Genomic DNA, 21188 nt, shown 5'->3' on the forward strand with positions numbered 1-21188 from the left:
AAGACCTACAGGACATGATATTAGCAGGTGGTCTCAAATTAAACTACTAAAGAGGCTCAACACTGTTTAGCTCCCAAAAGCAGTTGGAATTGGGCCTTAGCAGTGTGGTAAGTTTTTAGGTGATGGCTATTGTGTCTGTTTGACCTCTTCCAAATGTCTGTACTGTCAATAAAGAGAAAAAAGTTTAAAATTTAAAAAGCTAGAGAATAAAAACAATTTGCCAGTAATGGGGAAAACCTACAGCACCTGGTGTTCCCATGTGGTCTCCCACCCAAGTACTAACCAGGCCCAACACTGCTTAGCTTCCAAGATCAGACGAGATTGGGCGTATCCAATGTGGTATGGCTGTAGGTGAGATGCAGGCACTTTTTTGCCCTCTTCTACTTCTATAACCAGGTAAGCTAATAAAAAAGTTTCGGTACTCTTTACCTAGAACGGCGCCCATCGCGGTGATCGCGACATCGCGGGCAGTACATAAACGGCCGCGACGCGATGCCCGCGATCACCGCGATTTTCCCATAGGGAACAATGTTAAAAAGCCTGATTGACCGCGATTTTGCATTCAATGCCTCAATGCCCGCGATTTTCACATAGGAATCAATGTTAAATGGGCTACAGAGCCCAAATAGGCAGAATTAACCCTTAAATGTCCCCCCAATTTTTGTACGCCACCCCACGATCCACGCCAACCCGAAGCGTGGCGAGCGCAGCGTGCCCGCGAGGGGCGGCGGTACGCGTCCTCCGACCTTTTCATGCCCTACTATCCACGTCGGCGTGGAGTTGAGAATAGAATAGTGTGGCGAGCGTAGCGAGCCACCGAGCCCGAAGCGTGGCGAGCGCAGCAAACCCCGCGAGGGGACGCGGATACCTTCACAGGTAAATGCGTCCCCTCGCGGGCTTCACAGGTGTCCGCTTTTCGCCACGGATACCTGTGAAGCCCGCGAGGGGACGCGTATAACTGTGAAGGTATCCGCGTCCCCTCGCGGGGCTCGCTGCGCTCGCCACGCTTCGGGCTCGGTGGCTCGCTGCGCTCGCCACTCTATTCTATTCTCAACTCCACGCCGACGTGGATAGTAGGGCATGAAAGGGTCGGAGGACGCGTACCGCCGCCCCTCGCGGGCTCGCTGCGCTCGCCACGCTTCGGGTTGGCGTGGATCGTGGGGTGGCGTACAAAAATTGGGGTGACATTTAAGGGTTAATTGTGCCTATTTGGGCTCTGTAGCCCATTTAACATTGATTCCTATGTGAAAATCGCGGGCATTGAGGCATTTTAAAGTAAAATCGCGGTCAATCAGGCTTTTTAACATTGTTCCCTATGGGAAAATCGCGGTGATCGCGGGTACACGATTTTTATGTACCCGCGATTTACCCGCGATGCCCGCGATGACCGCGATTTTTTACCCCCGACGCCCGCGATTCTAATCGCGGGCGCCGTTCTAGGTAAAGAGTACCAAAGTTTCCTAACTATATTGGCTTACTGAAAAAAATAATGTGTTGGTAATGTAAAAAGACCTACAGGACATGATATTAGCAGGTGGTCTCAAATTAAACTACTAAAGAGGCTCAACACTGTTTAGCTGCCAAAAGCAGTTGGAATTGGGCCTAAACAGTGTGGTAAGTTTTTAGGTGATGGCTATTGTGTCTGTTTGACCTCTTCCAAATGTCTGTACTGTCAATAAAGAGAAAAAAGTTTCCAATTTAAAAAGCTAGAGAATAAAAACAATTTGCCAGTAATGGGAAAAAACTAGAGCACCTGGTGTTCCCATGTGGTCTCCCACCCAAGTACTAACCAGGCCCAACACTGCCTAGCTTCCAAGATCAGATGAGATTGGGCGTATCCAATGTGGTATGGCTGTAGGTGAGATACAGGCACTTTTTTGCCCTCTTCTACTTCTATAACCAGGTAAGCTAATAAAAAAGTTTCCTAACTATATTGGCTTACTGAAAAAAATCATGTGTTGGTAATGTAAAAAGACCTACAGGACATGATATTAGCAGGTGGTCTCAAATTAAACTACTAAAGAGGCTCAACACTGGTTAGCTGCCAAAAAAAGTTGGAATTGGGCCTAAACAGTGTGGTAAGTTTTTAGGTGATGGCTATTGTGTCTGTTTGACCTCTTCCAAATGTCTGTACTGTCAATAAAGAGAAAAAAGTTTCCAATTTAAAAAGCTAGAGAATAAAAACAATTTGCCATTAATGGGAAAAACCTACAGCACCTGGTGTTCCCATGTGGTCTCCCACCCAAGTACTAACCAGTCCCAACACTGCTTAGCTTCCAAGATCAGACGAGATTGGGCGTATCCAATGTGGTATGGCTGTATGTGAGATGCAGGCACTTTTTTGCCCTCTTCTACTTCTATAACCAGGTAAGCTAATAAAAAGTTTCCTAACTATATTGGCTTACTGAAAAAAATCATGTGTTGGTGATGTAAAAAGACCTACAGGACATGATATTAGCAGGTGGTCTCAAATTAAACTACTAAAGAGGCTCAACACTGTTTAGCTCCCAAAAGCAGTTGGAATTGGGCCTAAACAGTGTGGTAAGTTTTTAGGTGATGGCTATTGTGTCTGTTTGACCTGTCCCAAATGTCTGTATTGGCAATAAAAATAAAAAGTTTCCAATTTAAATAGCAAGAGAATAAAAACAATTTGCCATTAATGGGAAAAAACCTACAGCACCTGGTGTTCCCATGTGGTCTCCCACCCAAGTACTAACCAGGCCCAACACTGCTTAGCTTCCAAGATCAGACGAGATTGGGTGTATCCAATGTGGTATGGCTGTAGGTGAGATACAGGCACTTTTTTGCCCTCTTCTACTTCTATAACCAGGTAAGCTAATAAAAAAGTTTCCTAACTATATCGGCTTACTGAAAAAAATCATGTGTTGGTAATGTAAAAAGACCTACAGGACATGATATTAGCAGGTGGTCTCAAATTAAACTACTAAAGAGGCTCAACACTGTTTAGCTCCCAAAAGCAGTTGGAATTGGGCCTTAGCAGTGTGGTAAGTTTTTAGGTGATGGCTATTGTGTCTGTTTGACCTCTTCCAAATGTCTGTACTGTCAATAAAGAGAAAAAAGTTTAAAATTTAAAAAGCTAGAGAATAAAAACAATTTGCCAGTAATGGGAAAAACCTACAGCACCTGGTGTTCCCATGTGGTCTCCCACCCAAGTACTAACCAGGCCCAACACTGCTTAGCTTCCAAGATCAGACGAGATTGGGCTTATCCAATGTGGTATGGCTGTAGGTGAGATGCAGGCACTTTTTTGCCCTCTTCTACTTCTATAACCAGGTAAGCTAATAAAAAAGTTTCCTAACTATATTGGCTTACTGAAAAAAATAATGTGTTGGTAATGTAAAAAGACCTACAGGACATGATATTAGCAGGTGGTCTCAAATTAAACTACTAAAGAGGCTCAACACTGTTTAGCTGCCAAAAAAAGTTGGAATTGGGCCTAAACAGTGTGGTAAGTTTTTAGGTGATGGCTATTGTGTCTGTTTGACCTCTTCCAAATGTCTGTACTGTCAATAAAGAGAAAAAAGTTTCCAATTTAAAAAGCTAGAGAATAAAAACAATTTGCCAGTAATGGGAAAAACCTACAGCACCTGGTGTTCCCATGTGGTCTCCCACCCAAGTACTAACCAGTCCCAACACTGCTTAGCTTCCAAGATCAGACGAGATTGGGCGTATCCAATGTGGTATGGCTGTCTGTGAGATGCAGGCACTTTTTTGCCCTCTTCTACTTCTATAACCAGGTAAGCTAATAAAAAAGTTTCCTAACTATATTGGCTTACTGAAAAAAATCATGTGTTGGTGATGTAAAAAGACCTACAGGACATGATATTAGCAGGTGGTCTCAAATTAAACTACTAAAGAGGCTCAACACTGTTTAGCTCCCAAAAGCAGTTGGAATTGGGCCTAAACAGTGTGGTAAGTTTTTAGGTGATGGCTATTGTGTCTGTTTGACCTGTCCCAAATGTCTGTATTGGCAATAAAAATAAAAAGTTTCCAATTTAAATAGCAAGAGAATAAAAACAATTTGCCATTTATGGGAAAAAACCTACAGCACCTGGTGTTCCCATGTGGTCTCCCACCCAAGTACTAACCAGGCCCAACACTGCTTAGCTTCCAAGATCAGACGAGATTGGGTGTATCCAATTTGGTATGGCTGTAGGTGAGATACCGGCACTTTTTTGCCCTCTTCTACTTCTATAACCAGGTAAGCTAATAAAAAAGTTTCCTAACTATATTGGCTTACTGAAAAAAATCATGTGTTGGTAATGTAAAAAGACCTACAGGACATGATATTAGCAGGTGGTCTCAAATTAAACTACTAAAGAGGCTCAACACTGTTTAGCTGCCAAAAGCAGTTGGAATTGGGCCTAAACAGTGTGGTAAGTTTTTAGGTGATGGCTATTGTGTCTGTTTGACCTCTTCCAAATGTCTGTACTGTCAATAAAGAGAAAAAAGTTTCCAATTTAAAAAGCTAGAGAATAAAAACAATTTGCCAGTAATGGGAAAAACCTACAGCACCTGGTGTTCCCATGTGGTCTCCCACCCAAGTACTTACCAGGCCCAAAACTGCTTAGCTTCCAAGATCAGACGAGATTGGGCGTATCCAATGTGGTATGGCTGTAGGTGAAATACAGGCACTTTTTTGGCCTCTTCTACTTCTATAACCAGGTAAGCTAATAAAAAAGTTTCCTAACTATATTGGCTTACTGAAAAAAATCATGTGTTGGTAATGTAAAAAGACCTACAGGACATGATATTAGCAGGTGGTCTCAAATTAAACTACTAAAGAGGCTCAACACTGTTTAGCTCCGAAAAGCAGTTGGAATTGGGCCTAAACAGTGTGGTAAGTTTTTAGGTGATGGCTATTGTGTCTGTTTGACCTGTCCCAAAAGTCTGTATTGGCAATAAAAATAAAAAGTTTCCAATTTAAATAGCAAGAGAATAAAAACAATTTGCCATTAATGGGAAAAAACCTACAGCACCTGGTGTTCCCATGTGGTCTCACACCCAAGTACTAACCAGGACCAACACTGCTTAGCTTCCAAGATCAGACGAGATTGGGCGTATCCAATGTGGTATGGCTGTAGGTGAGATACCGGCACTTTTTTGCCCTCTTCTACTTCTATAACCAGGAAAGCTAATAATAAAGTTTCCTAACTGTATTGCCTTACTGAAAAAAATCATGTGTTGGTAATGTAAAAAGACCTACTGGACATGATATTAGCAGGTGGTCTCAAATTAAACTACTAAAGAGGCTCAACACTGTTTAGCTGCCAAAAGCAGTTGGAATTGGGCCTAAACAGTGTGGTAAGTTTTTAGGTGATGGCTATTGTGTCTGTTTGACCTCTTCCAAATGTCTGTACTGTCAATAAAGAGAAAAAAGTTTCCAATTTAAAAAGCTAAAGAATAAAAACAATTTGCCAGTAATGGGAAAAAGCTACAGCACCTGGTGTTCCCATGTGGTCTCCCACCCAAGTACTAACCAGGCCCAACACTGCTTAGCTTCCAAGATCAGACGAGATTGGGCGTATCCAATGTGGTATGGCTGTAGGTGAGATGCAGGCACTTTTTTGCCCTCTTCTACTTCTATAACCAGGTAAGCTAATAAAAAAGTTTCCTAACTATATTGGCTTACTGAAAAATATAATGTGTTGGTAATGTAAAAAGACCTACAGGACATGATATTAGCAGGTGGTCTCAAATTAAACTACTAAAGAGGCTCAACACTGTTTAGCTGCCAAAAGCAGTTGGAATTGGGCCTAAACAGTGTGGTAAGTTTTTAGGTGATGGCTATTGTGTCTGTTTGACCTCTTCCAAATGTCTGTACTGTCAATAAAGAGAAAAAAGTTTCCAATTTAAAAAGCTAGAGAATAAAAACAATTTGCCAGTAATGGGAAAAAACTAGAGCACCTGGTGTTCCCATGTGGTCTCCCACCCAAGTACTAACCAGGCCCAACACTGCTTAGCTTCCAAGATCAGATGAGATTGGGCGTATCCAATGTGGTATGGCTGTAGGTGAGATACAGGCACTTTTTTGCCCTCTTCTACTTCTATAACCAGGTAAGCTAATAAAAAAGTTTCCTAACTATATCGGCTTACTGAAAAAAATCATGTGTTGGTAATGTAAAAAGACCTACAGGACATGATATTAGCAGGTGGTCTCAAATTAAACTACTAAAGAGGCTCAACACTGTTTAGCTCCCAAAAGCAGTTGGAATTGGGCCTTAGCAGTGTGGTAAGTTTTTAGGTGATGGCTATTGTGTCTGTTTGACCTCTTCCAAATGTCTGTACTGTCAATAAAGAGAAAAAAGTTTAAAATTTAAAAAGCTAGAGAATAAAAACAATTTGCCAGTAATGGGAAAAACCTACAGCACCTGGTGTTCCCATGTGGTCTCCCACCCAAGTACTAACCAGGCCCAACACTGCTTAGCTTCCAAGATCAGACGAGATTGGGCGTATCCAATGTGGTATGGCTGTAGGTGAGATGCAGGCACTTTTTTGCCCTCTTCTACTTCTATAACCAGGTAAGCTAATAAAAAAGTTTCCTAACTATATTGGCTTACTGAAAAAAATAATGTGTTGGTAATGTAAAAAGACCTACAGGACATGATATTAGCAGGTGGTCTCAAATTAAACTACTAAAGAGGCTCAACACTGTTTAGCTCCCAAAAGCAGTTGGAATTGGGCCTAAACAGTGTGGTAAGTTTTTAGGTGATGGCTATTGTGTCTGTTTGACCTGTCCCAAATGTCTGTATTGGCAATAAAAATAAAAAGTTTCCAATTTAAATAGCAAGAGAATAAAAACAATTTGCCATTAATGGGAAAAAACCTACAGCACCTGGTGTTCCCATGTGGTCTCCCACCCAAGTACTAACCAGGCCCAACACTGCTTAGCTTCCAAGATCAGACGAGATTGGGTGTATCCAATTTGGTATGGCTGTAGGTGAGATACCGGCACTTTTTTGCCCTCTTCTACTTCTATAACCAGGTAAGCTAATAAAAAAGTTTCCTAACTATATTGGCTTACTGAAAAAAATCATGTGTTGGTAATGTAAAAAGACCTACAGGACATGATATTAGCAGGTGGTCTCAAATTAAACTACTAAAGAGGCTCAACACTGTTTAGCTGCCAAAAGCAGTTGGAATTGGGCCTAAACAGTGTGGTAAGTTTTTAGGTGATGGCTATTGTGTCTGTTTGACCTCTTCCAAATGTCTGTACTGTCAATAAAGAGAAAAAAGTTTCCAATTTAAAAAGCTAGAGAATAAAAACAATTTGCCAGTAATGGGAAAAAACTAGAGCACCTGGTGTTCCCATGTGGTCTCCCACCCAAGTACTAACCAGGCCCAACACTGCCTAGCTTCCAAGATCAGATGAGATTGGGCGTATCCAATGTGGTATGGCTGTAGGTGAGATACAGGCACTTTTTTGCCCTCTTCTACTTCTATAACCAGGTAAGCTAATAAAAAAGTTTCCTAACTATATCGGCTTACTGAAAAAAATCATGTGTTGGTAATGTAAAAAGACCTACAGGACATGATATTAGCAGGTGGTCTCAAATTAAACTACTAAAGAGGCTCAACACTGTTTAGCTCCCAAAAGCAGTTGGAATTGGGCCTTAGCAGTGTGGTAAGTTTTTAAGTGATGGCTATTGTGTCTGTTTGACCTCTTCCAAATGTCTGTACTGTCAATAAAGAGAAAAAAGTTTAAAATTTAAAAAGCTAGAGAATAAAAACAATTTGCCAGTAATGGGAAAAACCTACAGCACCTGGTGTTCCCATGTGGTCTCCCACCCAAGTACTAACCAGGCCCAACACTGCTTAGCTTCCAAGATCAGACGAGATTGGGCGTATCCAATGTGGTATGGCTGTAGGTGAGATGCAGGCACTTTTTTGGCCTCTTCTACTTCTATAACCAGGTAAGCTAATAAAAAAGTTTCCTAACTATATTGGCTTACTGAAAAAAATAATGTGTTGGTAATGTAAAAAGACCTACAGGACATGATATTAGCAGGTGGTCTCAAATTAAACTACTAAAGAGGCTCAACACTGTTTAGCTGCCAAAAGCAGTTGGAATTGGGCCTAAACAGTGTGGTAAGTTTTTAGGTGATGGCTATTGTGTCTGTTTGACCTCTTCCAAATGTCTGTACTGTCAATAAAGAGAAAAAAGATTCCAATTTAAAAAGCTAGAGAATAAAAACAATTTGCCAGTAATGGGAAAAACCTACAGCACCTGGTGTTCCCATGTGGTCTCCCACCCAAGTACTAACCAGGCCCAACACTGCTTAGCTTCCAAGATCAGACGAGATTGGGCGTATCCAATGTGGTATGGCTGTAGGTGAGATGCAGGCACTTTTTTGCCCTCTTCTACTTCTATAACCAGGTAAGCTAATAAAAAAGTTTCCTAACTATATTGGCTTACTGAAAAATATAATGTGTTGGTAATGTAAAAAGACCTACAGGACATGATATTAGCAGGTGGTCTCAAATTAAACTACTAAAGAGGCTCAACACTGTTTAGCTGCCAAAAGCAGTTGGAATTGGGCCTAAACAGTGTGGTAAGTTTTTAGGTGATGGCTATTGTGTCTGTTTGACCTCTTCCAAATGTCTGTACTGTCAATAAAGAGAAAAAAGTTTAAAATTTAAAAAGCTAGAGAATAAAAACAATTTGCCAGTAATGGGAAAAACCTACAGCACCTGGTGTTCCCATGTGGTCTCCCACCCAAGTACTAACCAGGCCCAACACTGCTTAGCTTCCAAGATCAGACGAGATTGGGCGTATCCAATGTGGTATGGCTGTAGGTGAGATGCAGGCACTTTTTTGCCCTCTTCTACTTCTATAACCAGGTAAGCTAATAAAAAAGTTTCCTAACTATATTGGCTTACTGAAAAAAATAATGTGTTGGTAATGTAAAAAGACCTACAGGACATGATATTAGCAGGTGGTCTCAAATTAAACTACTAAAGAGGCTCAACACTGTTTAGCTGCCAAAAGCAGTTGGAATTGGGCCTAAACAGTGTGGTAAGTTTTTAGGTGATGGCTATTGTGTCTGTTTGACCTCTTCCAAATGTCTGTACTGTCAATAAAGAGAAAAAAGTTTCCAATTTAAAAAGCTAGAGAATAAAAACAATTTGCCAGTAATGGGAAAAAACTAGAGCACCTGGTGTTCCCATGTGGTCTCCCACCCAAGTACTAACCAGGCCCAACACTGCCTAGCTTCCAAGATCAGATGAGATTGGGCGTATCCAATGTGGTATGGCTGTAGGTGAGATACAGGCACTTTTTTGCCCTCTTCTACTTCTATAACCAGGTAAGCTAATAAAAAAGTTTCCTAACTATATTGGCTTACTGAAAAAAATCATGTGTTGGTAATGTAAAAAGACCTACAGGACATGATATTAGCAGGTGGTCTCAAATTAAACTACTAAAGAGGCTCAACACTGTTTAGCTGCCAAAAAAAGTTTGAATTGGGCCTAAACAGTGTGGTAAGTTTTTAGGTGATGGCTATTGTGTCTGTTTGACCTCTTCCAAATGTCTGTACTGTCAATAAAGAGAAAAAAGTTTCCAATTTAAAAAGCTAGAGAATAAAAACAATTTGCCAGTAATGGGAAAAACCTACAGCACCTGGTGTTCCCATGTGGTCTCCCACCCAAGTACTAATCAGTCCCAACACTGCTTAGCTTCCAAGATCAGACGAGATTGGGCGTATCCAATGTGGTATGGCTGTATGTGAGATGCAGGCACTTTTTTGGGCGTATCCAATGTGGTATGGCTGTATGTGAGATGCAGGCACTTTTTTGCCCTCTTCTACTTCTATAACCAGGTAAGCTAATAAAAAAGTTTCCTAACTATATTGGCTTACTGAAAAAAATCATGTGTTGGTGATGTAAAAAGACCTACAGGACATGATATTAGCAGGTGGTCTCAAATTAAACTACTAAAGAGGCTCAACACTGTTTAGCTCCCAAAAGCAGTTGGAATTGGGCCTAAACAGTGTGGTAAGTTTTTAGGTGATGGCTATTGTGTCTGTTTGACCTGTCCCAAATGTCTGTATTGGCAATAAAAATAAAAAGTTTCCAATTTAAATAGCAAGAGAATAAAAACAATTTGCCATTAATGGGAAAAAACCTACAGCACCTGGTGTTCCCATGTGGTCTCCCACCCAAGTACTAACCAGGCCCAACACTGCTTAGCTTCCAAGATCAGACGAGATTGGGTGTATCCAATGTGGTATGGCTGTAGGTGAGATACAGGCACTTTTTTGCCCTATTCTACTTCTATAACCAGGTAAGCTAATAAAAAAGTTTCCTAACTATATTGGCTTACTGAAAAAAATAATGTGTTGGTAATGTAAAAATACCTACAGGACATGATATTAGCAGGTGGTCTCAAATTAAACTACTAAAGAGGCTCAACACTGTTTAGCTGCCAAAAGCAGTTGGAATTGGGCCTAAACAGTGTGGTAAGTTTTTAGGTGATGGCTATTGTGTCTGTTTGACCTCTTCCAAATGTCTGTACTGTCAATAAAGAGAAAAAAGTTTCCAATTTAAAAAGCTAGAGAATAAAAACAATTTGCCAGTAATGGGAAAAACCTACAGCACCTGGTGTTCCCATGTGGTCTCCCACCCAAGTACTAACCAGGCCCAACACTGCCTAGCTTCCAAGATCAGACGAGATTGGGCATATCCAATGTGGTATGGCTGTAGGTGAGATACAGGCACTTTTTTGCCCTCTTCTACTTCTATAACCAGGTAAGCTAATAAAAAAGTTTCCTAACTATATCGGCTTACTGAAAAAAATCATGTGTTGGTAATGTAAAAAGACCTACAGGACATGATATTAGCAGGTGGTCTCAAATTAAACTACTAAAGAGGCTCAACACTGTTTAGCTCCCAAAAGCAGTTGGAATTGGGCCTTAGCAGTGTGGTAAGTTTTTAGGTGATGGCTATTGTGTCTGTTTGACCTCTTCCAAATGTCTGTACTGTCAATAAAGAGAAAAAAGTTTAAAATTTAAAAAGCTAGAGAATAAAAACAATTTGCCAGTAATGGGAAAAACCTACAGCACCTGGTGTTCCCATGTGGTCTCCCACCCAAGTACTAACCAGGCCCAACACTGCTTAGCTTCCAAGATCAGACAAGATTGGGCGTATCCAATGTGGTATGGCTGTAGGTGAGATGCAGGCACTTTTTTGCCCTCTTCTACTTCTATAACCAGGTAAGCTAATAAAAAAGTTTCCTAACTATATTGGCTTACTGAAAAAAATCATGTGTTGGTAATGTAAAAAGACCTACAGGACATGATATTAGCAGGTGGTCTCAAATTAAACTACTAAAGAGGCTCAACACTGTTTAGCTGCCAAAAAAAGTTGGAATTGGGCCTAAACAGTGTGGTAAGTTTTTAGGTGATGGCTATTGTGTCTGTTTGACCTCTTCCAAATGTCTGTACTGTCAATAAAGAGAAAAAAGTTTCCAATTTAAAAAGCTAGAGAATAAAAACAATTTGCCAGTAATGGGAAAAACCTACAGCACCTGGTGTTCCCATGTGGTCTCCCACCCAAGTACTAACCAGTCCCAACACTGCTTAGCTTCCAAGATCAGACGAGATTGGGCGTATCCAATGTGGTATGGCTGTATGTGAGATGCAGGCACTTTTTTGCCCTCTTCTACTTCTATAACCAGGTAAGCTAATAAAAAAGTTTCCTAACTATATTGGCTTACTGAAAAAAATCATGTGTTGGTGATGTAAAAAGACCTACAGGACATGATATTAGCAGGTGGTCTCAAATTAAACTACTAAAGAGGCTCAACACTGTTTAGCTCCCAAAAGCAGTTGGAATTGGGCCTAAACAGTGTGGTAAGTTTTTAGGTGATGGCTATTGTGTCTGTTTGACCTGTCCCAAATGTCTGTATTGGCAATAAAAATAAAAAGTTTCCAATTTAAATAGCAAGAGAATAAAAACAATTTGCCATTAATGGGAAAAAACCTACAGCACCTGGTGTTCCCATGTGGTCTCCCACCCAAGTACTAACCAGGCCCAACACTGCTTAGCTTCCAAGATCAGACGAGATTGGGTGTATCCAATTTGGTATGGCTGTAGGTGAGATACCGGCACTTTTTTGCCCTCTTCTACTTCTATAACCAGGTAAGCTAATAAAAAAGTTTCCTAACTATATTGGCTTACTGAAAAAAATAATGTGTTGGTAATGTAAAAAGACCTACAGGACATGATATTAGCAGGTGGTCTCAAATTAAACTACTAAAGAGGCTCAACACTGTTTAGCTGCCAAAAGCAGTTGGAATTGGGCCTAAACAGTGTGGTAAGTTTTTAGGTGATGGCTATTGTGTCTGTTTGACCTCTTCCAAATGTCTGTACTGTCAATAAAGAGAAAAAAGTTTCCAATTTAAAAAGCTAGAGAATAAAAACAATTTGCCAGTAATGGGAAAAACCTACAGCACCTGGTGTTTCCATGTGGTCTCCCACCCAAGTACTAACCAGGCCCAACACTGCTTAGCTTCCAAGATCAGACGAGATTGGGCGTATCCAATGTGGTATGGCTGTAGGTGAGATGCAGGCACTTTTTTGCCCTCTTCTACTTCTATAACCAGGTAAGCTAATAAAAAAGTTTCCTAACTATATTGGCTTACTGAAAAAAATAATGTGTTGGTAATGTAAAAAGACCTACAGGACATGATATTAGCAGGTGGTCTCAAATTAAACTACTAAAGAGGCTCAACACTGTTTAGCTGCCAAAAAAAGTTGGAATTGGGCCTAAACAGTGTGGTAAGTTTTTAGGTGATGGCTATTGTGTCTGTTTGACCTCTTCCAAATGTCTGTACTGTCAATAAAGAGAAAAAAGTTTCCAATTTAAAAAGCTAGAGAATAAAAACAATTTGCCAGTAATGGGAAAAACCTACAGCACCTGGTGTTCCCATGTGGTCTCCCACCCAAGTACTAACCAGTCCCAACACTGCTTAGCTTCCAAGATCAGACGAGATTGGGCGTATCCAATGTGGTATGGCTGTATGTGAGATGCAGGCACTTTTTTGCCCTCTTCTACTTCTATAACCAGGTAAGCTAATAAAAAAGTTTCCTAACTATATTGGCTTACTGAAAAAAATCATGTGTTGGTGATGTAAAAAGACCTACAGGACATGATATTAGCAGGTGGTCTCAAATTAAACTACTAAAGAGGCTCAACACTGTTTAGCTCCCAAAAGCAGTTGGAATTGGGCCTAAACAGTGTGGTAAGTTTTTAGGTGATGGCTATTGTGTCTGTTTGACCTGTCCCAAATGTCTGTATTGGCAATGAAAATAAAAAGTTTCCAATTTAAATAGCAAGAGAATAAAAACAATTTGCCATTAATGGGAAAAAACCTACAGCACCTGGTGTTCCCATGTGGTCTCCCACCCAAGTACTAACCAGGCCCAACACTGCTTAGCTTCCAAGATCAGACGAGATTGGGTGTATCCAATTTGGTATGGCTGTAGGTGAGATACCGGCACTTTTTTGCCCTCTTCTACTTCTATAACCAGGTAAGCTAATAAAAAAGTTTCCTAACTATATTGGCTTACTGAAAAAAATAATGTGTTGGTAATGTAAAAAGACCTACAGGACATGATATTAGCAGGTGGTCTCAAATTAAACTACTAAAGAGGCTCAACACTGTTTAGCTGCCAAAAGCAGTTGGAATTGGGCCTAAACAGTGTGGTAAGTTTTTAGGTGATGGCTATTGTGTCTGTTTGACCTCTTCCAAATGTCTGTACTGTCAATAAAGAGAAAAAAGTTTCCAATTTAAAAAGCTAGAGAATAAAAACAATTTGCCAGTAATGGGAAAAACCTACAGCACCTGGTGTTTCCATGTGGTCTCCCACCCAAGTACTAACCAGGCCCAACACTGCTTAGCTTCCAAGATCAGACGAGATTGGGCGTATCCAATGTGGTATGGCTGTAGGTGAGATGCAGGCACTCTTTTGCCCTCTTCTACTTCTATAACCAGGTAAGCTAATAAAAAAGTTTCCTAACTATATTGGCTTACTGAAAAAAATAATGTGTTGGTAATGTAAAAAGACCTACAGGACATGATATTAGCAGGTGGTCTCAAATTAAACTACTAAAGAGGCTCAACACTGTTTAGCTGCCAAAAGCAGTTGGAATTGGGCCTAAACAGTGTGGTAAGTTTTTAGGTGATGGCTATTGTGTCTGTTTGACCTCTTCCAAATGTCTGTACTGTCAATAAAGAGAAAAAAGTTTCCAATTTAAAAAACTAGAGAATAAAAACAATTTGCCAGTAATGGGAAAAAACTAGAGCACCTGGTGTTCCCATGTGGTCTCCCACCCAAGTACTAACCAGGCCCAACACTGCCTAGCTTCCAAGATCAGATGAGATTGGGCGTATCCAATGTGGTATGGCTGTAGGTGAGATACAGGCACTTTTTTGCCCTCTTCTACTTCTATAACCAGGTAAGCTAATAAAAAAGTTTCCTAACTATATCGGCTTACTGAAAAAAATCATGTGTTGGTAATGTAAAAAGACCTACAGGACATGATATTAGCAGGTGGTCTCAAATTAAACTACTAAAGAGGCTCAACACTGTTTAGCTCCCAAAAGCAGTTGGAATTGGGCCTTAGCAGTGTGGTAAGTTTTTAGGTGATGGCTATTGTGTCTGTTTGACCTCTTCCAAATGTCTGTACTGTCAATAAAGAGAAAAAAGTTTAAAATTTAAAAAGCTAGAGAATAAAAACAATTTGCCAGTAATGGGAAAAACCTACAGCACCTGGTGTTCCCATGTGGTCTCCCACCCAAGTACTAACCAGGCCCAACACTGCTTAGCTTCCAAGATCAGACGAGATTGGGCGTATCCAATGTGGTATGGCTGTAGGTGAGATGCAGGCACTTTTTTGCCCTCTTCTACTTCTATAACCAGGTAAGCTAATAAAAAAGTTTCCTAACTATATTGGCTTACTGAAAAAAATAATGTGTTGGTAATGTAAAAAGACCTACAGGACATGATATTAGCAGGTGGTCTCAAATTAAACTACTAAAGAGGCTCAACACTGTTTAGCTGCCAAAAGCAGTTGGAATTGGGCCTAAACAGTGTGGTAAGTTTTTAGTTGATGGCTATTGTGTCTGTTTGACCTCTTCCAAATGTCTGTACTGTCAATAAAGAGAAAAAAGATTCCAATTTTAAAAGCTAGAGAATAAAAACAATTTGCCAGTAATGGGAAAAACCTACAGCACCTGGTGTTCCCATGTGGTCTCCCACCCAAGTACTAACCAGGCCCAACACTGCTTAGCTTCCAAGATCAGACGAGATTGGGCGTATCCAATGTGGTATGGCTGTAGGTGAGATGCAGGCACTTTTTTGCCCTCTTCTACTTCTATAACCAGGTAAGCTAATAAAAAAGTTTCCTTACTATATTGGCTTACTGAAAAATATAATGTGTTGGTAATGTAAAAAGACCTACAGGACATGATATTAGCAGGTGGTCTCAAATTAAACTACTAAAGAGGCTCAACACTGTTTAGCTGCCAAAAGCAGTTGGAATTGGGCCTAAACAGTGTGGTAAGTTTTAAGGTGATGGCTATTGTGTCTGTTTGACCTCTTCCAAATGTCTGTACTGTCAATAAAGAGAAAAAAGTTTCCAATTTAAAAAGCTAGAGAATAAAAACAATTTGCCAGTAATGGGAAAAAACTAGAGCACCTGGTGTTCCCATGTGGTCTCCCACCCAAGTACTAACCAGGCCCAACACTGCTTAGCTTCCAAGATCAGATGAGATTGGGCGTATCCAATGTGGTATGGCTGTAGGTGAGATACAGGCACTTTTTTGCCCTCTTCTACTTCTATAACCAGGTAAGCTAATAAAAAAGTTTCCTAACTATATCGGCTTACTGAAAAAAATCATGTGTTGGTAATGTAAAAAGACCTACAGGACATGATATTAGCAGGTGGTCTCAAATTAAACTACTAAAGAGGATCAACACTGTTTAGCTCCCAAAAGCAGTTGGAATTGGGCCTTAGCAGTGTGGTAAGTTTTTAGGTGATGGCTATTGTGTCTGTTTGACCTCTTCCAAATGTCTGTACTGTCAATAAAGAGAAAAAAGTTTAAAATTTAAAAAGCTAGAGAATAAAAACAATTTGCCAGTAATGGGAAAAACCTACAGCACCTGGTGTTCCCATGTGGTCTCCCACCCAAGTACTAACCAGGCCCAACACTGCTTAGCTTCCAAGATCAGACGAGATTGGGCGTATCCAATGTGGTATGGCTGTAGGTGAGATGCAGGCACTTTTTTGCCCTCTTCTACTTCTATAACCAGGTAAGCTAATAAAAAAGTTTCCTAACTATATTGGCTTACTGAAAAATATAATGTGTTGGTAATGTAAAAAGACCTACAGGACATGATATTAGCAGGTGGTCTCAAATTAAACTACTAAAGAGGCTCAACACTGTTTAGCTGCCAAAAGCAGTTGGAATTGGGCCTAAACAGTGTGGTAAGTTTTTAGGTGATGGCTATTGTGTCTGTTTGACCTCTTCCAAATGTCGGTACTGTCAATAAAGAGAAAAAAATTTCCAATTTAAAAAGCTAGAGAATAAAAACAATTTGCCAGTAATGGGAAAAAACTAGAGCACCTGGTGTTCCCATGTGGTCTCCCACCCAAGTACTAACCAGGCCCAACACTGCCTAGCTTCCAAGATCAGATGAGATTGGGCGTATCCAATGTGGTATGGCTGTAGGTGAGATACAGGCACTTTTTTGCCCTCTTCTACTTCTATAACCAGGTAAGCTAATAAAAAAGTTTCCTAACTATATTGGCTTACTGAAAAAAATCATGTGTTGGTAATGTAAAAAGACCTTCAGGACATGATATTAGCAGGTGGTCTCAAATTAAACTACTAAAGAGGCTCAACACTGTTTAGCTGCCAAAAAAAGTTGGAATTGGGCCTAAACAGTGTGGTAAGTTTTTAGGTGATGGCTATTGTGTCTGTTTGACCTCTTCCAAATGTCTGTACTGTCAATAAAGAGAAAAAAGTTTCCAATTTAAAAAGCTAGAGAATAAAAACAATTTGCCAGTAATGGGAAAAACCTACAGCACCTGGTGTTCCCATGTGGTCTCCCACCCAAGTACTAACCAGTCCCAACACTGCTTAGCTTCCAAGATCAGACGAGATTGGGCGTATCCAATGTGGTATGGCTGTATGTGAGATGCAGGCACTTTTTTGCCCTCTTCTACTTCTATAACCAGGTAAGCTAATAAAAAAGTTTCCTAACTATATTGGCTTACTGAAAAAAATCATGTGTTGGTGATGTAAAAAGACCTACAGGACATGATATTAGCAGGTGGTCTCAAATTAAACTACTAAAGAGGCTCAACACTGTTTAGCTGCCAAAAGCAGTTGGAATTGGGCCTAAACAGTGTGGTAAGTTTTTAGGTGATGGCTATTGTGTCTGTTTGACCTCTTCCAAATGTCTGTACTGTCAATAAAGAGAAAAAAGATTCCAATTTAAAAAGCCAGAGAATAAAAACAATTTGCCAGTAATGGGAAAAACCTACAGCACCTGGTGTTCCCATGTGGTCTCCCACCCAAGTACTAACCAGGCCCAACACTGCTTAGCTTCCAAGATCAGACGAGATTGGGCGTATCCAATGTGGTATGGCTGTAGGTGAGATGCAGGCACTTTTTTGCCCTCTTCTACTTCTATAACCAGGTAAGCTAATAAAAAAGTTGCCTAACTATATTGGCTTACTGAAAAATATAATGTGTTGGTAATGTAAAAAGACCTACAGGACATGATATTAGCAGGTGGTCTCAAATTAAACTACTAAAGAGGCTCAACACTGTTTAGCTGCCAAAAGCAGTTGGAATTGGGCCTAAACAGTGTGGTAAGTTTTTAGGTGATGGCTATTGTGTCTGTTTGACCTCTTCCAAATGTCTGTACTGTCAATAAAGAGAAAAAAGTTTAAAATTTAAAAAGCTAGAGAATAAAAACAATTTGCCAGTAATGGGAAAAACCTACAGCACCTGGTGTTCCCATGTGGTCTCCCACCCAAGTACTAACCAGGCCCAACACTGCTTAGCTTCCAAGATCAGACGAGATTGGGCGTATCCAATGTGGTATGGCTGTAGGTGAGATGCAGGCACTTTTTTGCCCTCTTCTACTTCTATAACCAGGTAAGCTAATAAAAAAGTTTCCTAACTATATTGGCTTACTGAAAAAAATAATGTGTTGGTAATGTAAAAAGACCTACAGGACATGATATTAGCAGGTGGTCTCAAATTAAACTACTAAAGAGGCTCAACACTGTTTAGCTGCCAAAAGCAGTTGGAATTGGGCCTAAACAGTGTGGTAAGTTTTTAGGTGATGGCTATTGTGTCTGTTTGACCTCTTCCAAATGTCTGTACTGTCAATAAAGAGAAAAAAGTTTCCAATTTAAAAAGCTAGAGAATAAAAACAATTTGCCAGTAATGGGAAAAAACTAGAGCACCTGGTGTTCCCATGTGGTCTCCCACCCAAGTACTAACCAGGCCCAACACTGCCTAGCTTCCAAGATCAGATGAGATTGGGCGTATCCAATGTGGTATGGCTGTAGGTGAGATACAGGCACTTTTTTGCCCTCTTCTACTTCTATAACCAGGTAAGCTAATAAAAAAGTTTCCTAACTATATTGGCTTACTGAAAAAAATCATGTGTTGGTAATGTAAAAAGACCTACAGGACATGATATTAGCAGGTGGTCTCAAATTAAACTACTAAAGAGGCTCAACACTGTTTAGCTGCCAAAAAAAGTTTGAATTGGGCCTAAACAGTGTGGTAAGTTTTTAGGTGATGGCTATTGTGTCTGTTTGACCTCTTCCAAATGTCTGTACTGTCAATAAAGAGAAAAAAGTTTCCAATTTAAAAAGCTAGAGAATAAAAACAATTTGCCAGTAATGGGAAAAACCTACAGCACCTGGTGTTCCCATGTGGTCTTCCACCCAAGTACTAACCAGTCCCAACACTGCTTAGCTTCCAAGATCAGACGAGATTGGGCGTATCCAATGTGGTATGGCTGTATGTGAGATGCAGGCACTTTTTTGGGCGTATCCAATGTGGTATGGCTGTATGTGAGATGCAGGCACTTTTTTGCCCTCTTCTACTTCTATAACCAGGTAAGCTAATAAAAAAGTTTCCTAACTATATTGGCTTACTGAAAAAAATCATGTGTTGGTGATGTAAAAAGACCTACAGGACATGATATTAGCAGGTGGTCTCAAATTAAACTACTAAAGAGGCTCAACACTGTTTAGCTCCCAAAAGCAGTTGGAATTGGGCCTAAACAGTGTGGTAAGTTTTTAGGTGATGGCTATTGTGTCTGTTTGACCTGTCCCAAATGTCTGTATTGGCAATAAAAATAAAAAGTTTCCAATTTAAATAGCAAGAGAATAAAAACAATTTGCCATTAATGGGAAAAAAACATACAGCACCTGGTGTTCCCATGTGGTCTCCCACCCAAGTACTAACCAGGCCCAACACTGCTTAGCTTCCAAGATCAGACGAGATTGGGTGTATCCAATGTGGTATGGCTGTAGGTGAGATACAGGCACTTTTTTGCCCTCTTCTACTTCTATAACCAGGTAAGCTAATAAAAAAGTTTCCTAACTATATTGGCTTACTGAAAAAAATAATGTGTTGGTAATGTAAAAATACCTACAGGACATGATATTAGCAGGTGGTCTCAAATTAAACTACTAAAGAGGCTCAACACTGTTTAGCTGCCAAAAGCAGTTGGAATTGGGCCTAAACAGTGTGGTAAGTTTTTAGGTGATGGCTATTGTGTCTGTTTGACCTCTTCCAAATGTCTGTACTGTCAATAAAGAGAAAAAAGTTTCCAATTTAAAAAGCTAGAGAATAAAAACAATTTGCCAGTAATGGGAAAAACCTACAGCACCTGGTGTTTCCATGTGGTCTCCCACCCAAGTACTAACCAGGCCCAACACTGCCTAGCTTCCAAGATCAGACGAGATTGGGCGTATCCAATGTGGTATGGCTGTAGGTGAGATACAGGCACTTTTTTGCCCTCTTCTACTTCTATAACCAGGTAAGCTAATAAAAAAGTTTCCTAACTATATCGGCTTACTGAAAAAAATCATGTGTTGGTAATGTAAAAAGACCTACAGGACATGATATTAGCAGGTGGTCTCAAATTAAACTACTAAAGAGGCTCAACACTGTTTAGCTCCCAAAAGCAGTTGGAATTGGGCCTTAGCAGTGTGGTAAGTTTTTAGGTGATGGCTATTGTGTCTGTTTGACCTCTTCCAAATGTCTGTACTGTCAATAAAGAGAAAAAAGTTTCCAATTTAAAAAGCTAGAGAATAAAAACAATTTGCCAGTAATGGGAAAAACCTACAGCACCTGGTGTTCCCATGTGGTCTCCCACCCAAGTACTAACCAGTCCCAACACTGCTTAGCTTCCAAGATCAGACGAGATTGGGCGTATCCAATGTGGTATGGCTGTATGTGAGATGCAGGCACTTTTTTGCCCTCTTCTACTTCTATAACCAGGTAAGCTAATAAAAAAGTTTCCTAACTATATTGGCTTACTGAAAAAAATCATGTGTTGGTGATGTAAAAAGACCTACAGGACATGATATTAGCAGGTGGTCTCAAATTAAACTACTAAAGAGGCTCAACACTGTTTAGCTCCCAAAAGCAGTTGGAATTGGGCCTAAACAGTGTGGTAAGTTTTTAGGTGATGGCTATTGTGTCTGTTTGACCTGTCCCAAATGTCTGTATTGGCAATAAAAATAAAAAGTTTCCAATTTAAATAGCAAGAGAATAAAAACAATTTGCCATTAATGGGAAAAAACCTACAGCACCTGGTGTTCCCATGTGGTCTCCCACCCAAGTACTAACCAGGCCCAACACTGCTTAGCTTCCAAGATCAGACGAGATTGGGTGTATCCAATTTGGTATGGCTGTAGGTGAGATACCGGCACTTTTTTGCCCTCTTCTACTTCTATAACCAGGTAAGCTAATAAAAATGTTTCCTAACTATATTGGCTTACTGAAAAAAATAATGTGTTGGTAATGTAAAAAGACCTACAGGACATGATATTAGCAGGTGGTCTCAAATTAAACTACTAAAGAGGCTCAACACTGTTTAGCTGCCAAAAGCAGTTGGAATTGGGC

At 40.2% G+C, this 21188-nt stretch overlaps 43 non-coding genes across 43 annotated transcripts; all 43 read right to left on the reverse strand.

Annotated features, from left to right (window-relative positions):
• Positions 1-234: 234 nt before the first annotated feature.
• Positions 235-353, reverse strand: LOC146037463 (5S ribosomal RNA). The gene has a single exon (XR_014461136.1). It is a non-coding gene; the product is annotated as a 5S ribosomal RNA (ribosomal RNA).
• Positions 354-1741: 1388 nt separating this feature from the next.
• On the reverse strand, positions 1742-1860 carry LOC146039566 (5S ribosomal RNA). The gene has a single exon (XR_014463060.1). It is a non-coding gene; the product is annotated as a 5S ribosomal RNA (ribosomal RNA).
• Positions 1861-2205: 345 nt separating this feature from the next.
• Positions 2206-2324, reverse strand: LOC146039339 (5S ribosomal RNA). The gene has a single exon (XR_014462852.1). It is a non-coding gene; the product is annotated as a 5S ribosomal RNA (ribosomal RNA).
• A 344-nt stretch (positions 2325-2668) lies between these two features.
• On the reverse strand, positions 2669-2787 carry LOC146038367 (5S ribosomal RNA). Its single transcript, XR_014461964.1, has one exon. It is a non-coding gene; the product is annotated as a 5S ribosomal RNA (ribosomal RNA).
• Positions 2788-3132: 345 nt separating this feature from the next.
• On the reverse strand, positions 3133-3251 carry LOC146038478 (5S ribosomal RNA). Its single transcript, XR_014462066.1, has one exon. It is a non-coding gene; the product is annotated as a 5S ribosomal RNA (ribosomal RNA).
• Positions 3252-3596: 345 nt separating this feature from the next.
• Positions 3597-3715, reverse strand: LOC146039600 (5S ribosomal RNA). The gene has a single exon (XR_014463091.1). It is a non-coding gene; the product is annotated as a 5S ribosomal RNA (ribosomal RNA).
• Positions 3716-4060: 345 nt separating this feature from the next.
• LOC146037994 (5S ribosomal RNA) lies at positions 4061-4179 on the reverse strand. The gene has a single exon (XR_014461623.1). It is a non-coding gene; the product is annotated as a 5S ribosomal RNA (ribosomal RNA).
• A 345-nt stretch (positions 4180-4524) lies between these two features.
• On the reverse strand, positions 4525-4643 carry LOC146038851 (5S ribosomal RNA). The gene has a single exon (XR_014462407.1). It is a non-coding gene; the product is annotated as a 5S ribosomal RNA (ribosomal RNA).
• A 345-nt stretch (positions 4644-4988) lies between these two features.
• Positions 4989-5107, reverse strand: LOC146039383 (5S ribosomal RNA). Its single transcript, XR_014462892.1, has one exon. It is a non-coding gene; the product is annotated as a 5S ribosomal RNA (ribosomal RNA).
• Positions 5108-5452: 345 nt separating this feature from the next.
• Positions 5453-5571, reverse strand: LOC146038494 (5S ribosomal RNA). Its single transcript, XR_014462081.1, has one exon. It is a non-coding gene; the product is annotated as a 5S ribosomal RNA (ribosomal RNA).
• A 345-nt stretch (positions 5572-5916) lies between these two features.
• On the reverse strand, positions 5917-6035 carry LOC146039068 (5S ribosomal RNA). The gene has a single exon (XR_014462607.1). It is a non-coding gene; the product is annotated as a 5S ribosomal RNA (ribosomal RNA).
• A 345-nt stretch (positions 6036-6380) lies between these two features.
• On the reverse strand, positions 6381-6499 carry LOC146037464 (5S ribosomal RNA). Its single transcript, XR_014461137.1, has one exon. It is a non-coding gene; the product is annotated as a 5S ribosomal RNA (ribosomal RNA).
• Positions 6500-6844: 345 nt separating this feature from the next.
• LOC146037995 (5S ribosomal RNA) lies at positions 6845-6963 on the reverse strand. Its single transcript, XR_014461624.1, has one exon. It is a non-coding gene; the product is annotated as a 5S ribosomal RNA (ribosomal RNA).
• Positions 6964-7308: 345 nt separating this feature from the next.
• LOC146039567 (5S ribosomal RNA) lies at positions 7309-7427 on the reverse strand. The gene has a single exon (XR_014463061.1). It is a non-coding gene; the product is annotated as a 5S ribosomal RNA (ribosomal RNA).
• Positions 7428-7772: 345 nt separating this feature from the next.
• LOC146037465 (5S ribosomal RNA) lies at positions 7773-7891 on the reverse strand. Its single transcript, XR_014461138.1, has one exon. It is a non-coding gene; the product is annotated as a 5S ribosomal RNA (ribosomal RNA).
• Positions 7892-8236: 345 nt separating this feature from the next.
• Positions 8237-8355, reverse strand: LOC146037466 (5S ribosomal RNA). The gene has a single exon (XR_014461140.1). It is a non-coding gene; the product is annotated as a 5S ribosomal RNA (ribosomal RNA).
• A 345-nt stretch (positions 8356-8700) lies between these two features.
• On the reverse strand, positions 8701-8819 carry LOC146037468 (5S ribosomal RNA). The gene has a single exon (XR_014461142.1). It is a non-coding gene; the product is annotated as a 5S ribosomal RNA (ribosomal RNA).
• A 345-nt stretch (positions 8820-9164) lies between these two features.
• LOC146039568 (5S ribosomal RNA) lies at positions 9165-9283 on the reverse strand. The gene has a single exon (XR_014463062.1). It is a non-coding gene; the product is annotated as a 5S ribosomal RNA (ribosomal RNA).
• Positions 9284-9628: 345 nt separating this feature from the next.
• LOC146039446 (5S ribosomal RNA) lies at positions 9629-9747 on the reverse strand. Its single transcript, XR_014462951.1, has one exon. It is a non-coding gene; the product is annotated as a 5S ribosomal RNA (ribosomal RNA).
• A 394-nt stretch (positions 9748-10141) lies between these two features.
• On the reverse strand, positions 10142-10260 carry LOC146038489 (5S ribosomal RNA). Its single transcript, XR_014462076.1, has one exon. It is a non-coding gene; the product is annotated as a 5S ribosomal RNA (ribosomal RNA).
• A 345-nt stretch (positions 10261-10605) lies between these two features.
• Positions 10606-10724, reverse strand: LOC146039027 (5S ribosomal RNA). The gene has a single exon (XR_014462568.1). It is a non-coding gene; the product is annotated as a 5S ribosomal RNA (ribosomal RNA).
• Positions 10725-11069: 345 nt separating this feature from the next.
• LOC146038406 (5S ribosomal RNA) lies at positions 11070-11188 on the reverse strand. Its single transcript, XR_014462000.1, has one exon. It is a non-coding gene; the product is annotated as a 5S ribosomal RNA (ribosomal RNA).
• A 345-nt stretch (positions 11189-11533) lies between these two features.
• Positions 11534-11652, reverse strand: LOC146039340 (5S ribosomal RNA). The gene has a single exon (XR_014462853.1). It is a non-coding gene; the product is annotated as a 5S ribosomal RNA (ribosomal RNA).
• A 345-nt stretch (positions 11653-11997) lies between these two features.
• LOC146037996 (5S ribosomal RNA) lies at positions 11998-12116 on the reverse strand. Its single transcript, XR_014461625.1, has one exon. It is a non-coding gene; the product is annotated as a 5S ribosomal RNA (ribosomal RNA).
• Positions 12117-12461: 345 nt separating this feature from the next.
• Positions 12462-12580, reverse strand: LOC146038359 (5S ribosomal RNA). Its single transcript, XR_014461957.1, has one exon. It is a non-coding gene; the product is annotated as a 5S ribosomal RNA (ribosomal RNA).
• A 345-nt stretch (positions 12581-12925) lies between these two features.
• On the reverse strand, positions 12926-13044 carry LOC146039341 (5S ribosomal RNA). Its single transcript, XR_014462854.1, has one exon. It is a non-coding gene; the product is annotated as a 5S ribosomal RNA (ribosomal RNA).
• A 345-nt stretch (positions 13045-13389) lies between these two features.
• LOC146037997 (5S ribosomal RNA) lies at positions 13390-13508 on the reverse strand. The gene has a single exon (XR_014461626.1). It is a non-coding gene; the product is annotated as a 5S ribosomal RNA (ribosomal RNA).
• Positions 13509-13853: 345 nt separating this feature from the next.
• On the reverse strand, positions 13854-13972 carry LOC146038361 (5S ribosomal RNA). Its single transcript, XR_014461959.1, has one exon. It is a non-coding gene; the product is annotated as a 5S ribosomal RNA (ribosomal RNA).
• Positions 13973-14317: 345 nt separating this feature from the next.
• On the reverse strand, positions 14318-14436 carry LOC146039570 (5S ribosomal RNA). The gene has a single exon (XR_014463063.1). It is a non-coding gene; the product is annotated as a 5S ribosomal RNA (ribosomal RNA).
• A 345-nt stretch (positions 14437-14781) lies between these two features.
• On the reverse strand, positions 14782-14900 carry LOC146037469 (5S ribosomal RNA). Its single transcript, XR_014461143.1, has one exon. It is a non-coding gene; the product is annotated as a 5S ribosomal RNA (ribosomal RNA).
• Positions 14901-15245: 345 nt separating this feature from the next.
• Positions 15246-15364, reverse strand: LOC146037470 (5S ribosomal RNA). The gene has a single exon (XR_014461144.1). It is a non-coding gene; the product is annotated as a 5S ribosomal RNA (ribosomal RNA).
• A 345-nt stretch (positions 15365-15709) lies between these two features.
• LOC146039069 (5S ribosomal RNA) lies at positions 15710-15828 on the reverse strand. The gene has a single exon (XR_014462608.1). It is a non-coding gene; the product is annotated as a 5S ribosomal RNA (ribosomal RNA).
• Positions 15829-16173: 345 nt separating this feature from the next.
• Positions 16174-16292, reverse strand: LOC146037472 (5S ribosomal RNA). Its single transcript, XR_014461145.1, has one exon. It is a non-coding gene; the product is annotated as a 5S ribosomal RNA (ribosomal RNA).
• Positions 16293-16637: 345 nt separating this feature from the next.
• Positions 16638-16756, reverse strand: LOC146039571 (5S ribosomal RNA). Its single transcript, XR_014463064.1, has one exon. It is a non-coding gene; the product is annotated as a 5S ribosomal RNA (ribosomal RNA).
• Positions 16757-17101: 345 nt separating this feature from the next.
• On the reverse strand, positions 17102-17220 carry LOC146039342 (5S ribosomal RNA). The gene has a single exon (XR_014462855.1). It is a non-coding gene; the product is annotated as a 5S ribosomal RNA (ribosomal RNA).
• Positions 17221-17565: 345 nt separating this feature from the next.
• Positions 17566-17684, reverse strand: LOC146037473 (5S ribosomal RNA). The gene has a single exon (XR_014461146.1). It is a non-coding gene; the product is annotated as a 5S ribosomal RNA (ribosomal RNA).
• Positions 17685-18029: 345 nt separating this feature from the next.
• Positions 18030-18148, reverse strand: LOC146037474 (5S ribosomal RNA). The gene has a single exon (XR_014461147.1). It is a non-coding gene; the product is annotated as a 5S ribosomal RNA (ribosomal RNA).
• A 345-nt stretch (positions 18149-18493) lies between these two features.
• On the reverse strand, positions 18494-18612 carry LOC146039572 (5S ribosomal RNA). Its single transcript, XR_014463065.1, has one exon. It is a non-coding gene; the product is annotated as a 5S ribosomal RNA (ribosomal RNA).
• A 345-nt stretch (positions 18613-18957) lies between these two features.
• LOC146039585 (5S ribosomal RNA) lies at positions 18958-19076 on the reverse strand. Its single transcript, XR_014463077.1, has one exon. It is a non-coding gene; the product is annotated as a 5S ribosomal RNA (ribosomal RNA).
• A 395-nt stretch (positions 19077-19471) lies between these two features.
• On the reverse strand, positions 19472-19590 carry LOC146037729 (5S ribosomal RNA). Its single transcript, XR_014461380.1, has one exon. It is a non-coding gene; the product is annotated as a 5S ribosomal RNA (ribosomal RNA).
• Positions 19591-19935: 345 nt separating this feature from the next.
• Positions 19936-20054, reverse strand: LOC146039235 (5S ribosomal RNA). Its single transcript, XR_014462759.1, has one exon. It is a non-coding gene; the product is annotated as a 5S ribosomal RNA (ribosomal RNA).
• A 345-nt stretch (positions 20055-20399) lies between these two features.
• LOC146039344 (5S ribosomal RNA) lies at positions 20400-20518 on the reverse strand. The gene has a single exon (XR_014462857.1). It is a non-coding gene; the product is annotated as a 5S ribosomal RNA (ribosomal RNA).
• A 345-nt stretch (positions 20519-20863) lies between these two features.
• Positions 20864-20982, reverse strand: LOC146037998 (5S ribosomal RNA). The gene has a single exon (XR_014461627.1). It is a non-coding gene; the product is annotated as a 5S ribosomal RNA (ribosomal RNA).
• Between the last annotated feature and the right edge of the window lie 206 nt (positions 20983-21188).

The sequence above is a fragment of the Crinia signifera genome, chromosome 9 (genome assembly GCF_055691185.1).
Source record: "Crinia signifera chromosome 9, ASM5569118v1, whole genome shotgun sequence".
In the NCBI taxonomy this organism is placed as follows: Eukaryota; Metazoa; Chordata; class Amphibia; order Anura; family Myobatrachidae; genus Crinia; species Crinia signifera.